Genomic DNA, 3,468 nt, shown 5'->3' on the forward strand with positions numbered 1-3,468 from the left:
CCTTTGGTAGAAGAAAAAGGTAGCCATTGGCCTTGATTCATGTTTTGTAGATCACCAAGCGTGCATGCATCGATCCGGTACTAGCTAGATAGGCGGCATTACAATTTACAACCTATTTCATTATGTGAAGTTTTTATTCAGCAGAATAAAATATATATATATATATATATATATATATATATAGGCACCGCCTTTAATTACAAATATTGGTTTTACTTCTAACAGTGTCAAACCAATCATCAGCTAGCTGTTTTCTAAGTTAACAAGTTGCAGTTAAAACTTGATATATATATATATGTATGTATGTATTCAAATAGAATAAAAATAAGTTCAAGTTCAATTAAAATAAAGTTTATTCATGCAAGATTACAAAAGGATATTAGAATAAAGTGAACAGAGATTTGCCTCGATGGAAGCCGATCTCAACAAAAATAGTCATTTTCAATTCTTCACTGTACATATATAGAAAGAGACATTACACGCACCCAACATTAATGGTCCCGGCTTTCTATTCTAAGGGTCTCTTGGTCTTGGGAGAGTCGGACTCGGACAGGCCTAATCTTGGCATTATTTTGTATAAAATGGCCTCTCTCTTTGTTAAATCCTCGTCCCCACCCTTTGTGAGCCAGAGATATTGTCATTGTATCAAACACGATGGCCTGGCTCCACACATGCATGCAGTTGTAATTTGTAAATCATCAGAAAACATTAATAAAGCATTTCATAGATCGAAAAATGCAACAGATGGTAGGATGATATATATATATATATATATATATATATATATATATATATATATATATATATATGAATATGAGACGACTGACATGGGAAGGCATGAATTCATCACATCTGTGGTGACAACTGACGAATATATATATATATATATATATATATGGTCCCGCATCTCCATTTGTTTTAAATAAATTCAGAAAACCAGCTGGTTATCTGTTTTTTTGAAGGACAAGTTTGATGAACTTGCATAAAAAAAGAAAATGCTGCAACCATAGTGGCAGCAGGAGATGCATGCATTTGAGCTCTTTTATTGGGGTGTTGCAGCAAGAAAATGAAGCGCTCACAGTAGCTAGATGGAAACCAAGGTTTTTAAAAATGAATCAGAAACAGAATCAGTTTTTGGTTAAGCGGTTCAACCGTTCAGGTTGAATGATTCGACCCGTAATGTCATAAATAAATTAAAAAATAAAAATACATTTATAAATAATAAAAAATCATAAAATTGAATAAAAATACAAAATACAAAAAATATAACTATCTAAATACAAAAATTATATAGTACAAAACACAGAAAATATAAAAAATTCTAAAAAATATAAAAAAATAAAACTATCTAAATAATTAACAATAAAGGAGACCAACATGAATAAAATTTAAAACCAACAGATTATCAACGGATTATTAGATGACTATGACATTGTTGGAGGGTCTTAGTAGAACACTAGATCATCCTATATCCATAAATTGAGAATCTGAGACTGAATTCAATTAGCTTTACTCTGGAAATCCTCATCATCATCTCTAACTCTAAAGACTGCATGAAAAAGAACTAGATGTAATCCGATGCCAAGTGACAAAAGAAGGTGAGTCACAGCAGGTGTGCGGATGAGCTCGACAATGGTCACGATGACCAAGATTCTAATGCCAAGGACTAAGCGCTCAATTAAATCGGCAATGGCAACCAACGGGACAGTGGCAGAAAGTCAAAAAGCAACAGAAAATCAGTTAAGCTTGTAATTTGTATCACTGGAGGAACCAGAATACATCCAGTTTTGAAATTGCCACCACCGTCAACAAGGTCCCAAACACCAAAGGTCTTTGCAAGAGGCTCAGAAAGATTATGGCCTAGACAGTGAGAGCGTAAGTGAAATAATATACTGGAAACTACGCAAGTTTTTGATGGTTCGCACTACGGCAGCTTCTGGGCTAATTGGGGCTGCAAATTTTTTGCGTTTTTGAGTTATGAATTTCTTGACATACTCAAGCTTGGCTATCACTGCCCCCGCCATGGCACCAACAACAAAGATGGTCACCGCCGATAATGGTGGTGTGATTGTGACGGTGGGCTTCGGCTTGGTCGCAGGTATTTGCCGCTGCAAGTGCTGCTGCAAGCATGCAACTATTATTTCCGCTAGAAACTCCCGCCCGCTGCTGCAAAATCACCGGCCGCCGTTGCAAGTCAGTCGATTGACCTATTACTACCGAAACTGTTACTGCTGGACGGCTGGACTTACTGCAAAATCAACGCTGGTTGCCGTAGATGAAGCTGACCGCCGTCGCTGGTTGCTGCGAATCGTCGTCATCGCTGTGTACCGCCATCTGACGCCGTAGGTCGTAGTCGGTTGGGTGTGAGGGCTGAGAGGAGGGAAGGTTAGAACGAAAATGGGAGTCGTTCTAACCCTAAGCATTCGTAATATTTGGGGTAGGGGATATGGGAGTCATTTTATTTTATTTAAATCAATGAAAATAAAAAATATAACCCGCGAACCGCTGTTCGGGTTGAACGGTTTAGCAGTTCAATCACCCGGGTTCTGACTTTTTTAACGGTTTTTAAGGAATTGCCAGTTTATAGTATAACCGGACTCGGGGGATGATTGTTACCGGTTTTTTTCGGTCCGACCGTCCAATCCAATCCGGTTTTAAAAACCATGATGGAAACTCTAAAAGGCCCTATATATCCACGTGAGTATGTGACAACACGTTGGATCAATATAGTGTTAGATGGACAGTCCGATTTATCATTAAAGTAGTCTATTATGTGGCAAAAATCTCATCAGTTGGTAAGTTGTCTGGAGAGGCGGGTTGTGTAATGTGTAGTGTAGCCCATCAAGCAAAATAAATAAATTTGTAATTCATAAATGAGTAATGCTGGCGGCCCACTCACCAAGCCCAATGAACTCTCGAAATATTTCTTCGCGGCCAAATTTGCTATAGTTTGGGTATTATGAAATTATTTCATATAATTCGTACGTTGAGTGTGGCACACAAAGGTCACAAGGGGAGAGAGAGAGGATAGTTGATAATAGGGGTATAAATGGATTAGATCTTGATTCAATTTAAATTCAAATTTAATCCTATTTTGTCGGATTTAAATATTTTTTTGTTATTGAATGTGATTAAAAAAGATTTTATTTTAAAATTAGAACGAATTTGATATATATTGCATTTTTAATCCGGTTAATCGACGATCCATTTACATAATGTGCCTGTCTGTTCCTTTGAGCTTCATTAAGACTTTCTATTCATGGTTCACTTTTTGACTCAAAACATTACCAATTTTTCTATATGATTCATATGTACAGAAGCAATTTATCTACCAAATCGTTTGGCTATTTGTTTCATATGTGAACAATAAAAATATAATATAGTTGTGAAAATACATATAATACATTAACAAGTATATATAATTATATGTTTTTACATGTATATAAAATATATATATATATATATATA

General features: G+C 35.8%; 1 long non-coding RNA gene across 1 annotated transcript; it reads right to left on the reverse strand.

Annotated features, from left to right (window-relative positions):
- Positions 1 to 1,713: 1,713 nt before the first annotated feature.
- Positions 1,714 to 2,433, reverse strand: LOC148855051 (uncharacterized). The gene is made up of 2 exons (XR_016113296.1): positions 2,250 to 2,433; positions 1,714 to 2,166 (listed from the first exon to the last, which is right to left on the reverse strand). It is a non-coding gene; the product is annotated as an uncharacterized LOC148855051 (long non-coding RNA).
- Between the last annotated feature and the right edge of the window lie 1,035 nt (positions 2,434 to 3,468).

Source organism: Nelumbo lutea, chromosome 4 (assembly GCF_056320005.1).
Source record: "Nelumbo lutea isolate HS-2025 chromosome 4, American lotus-T2T, whole genome shotgun sequence".
Taxonomy (NCBI): Eukaryota; Viridiplantae; Streptophyta; class Magnoliopsida; order Proteales; family Nelumbonaceae; genus Nelumbo; species Nelumbo lutea.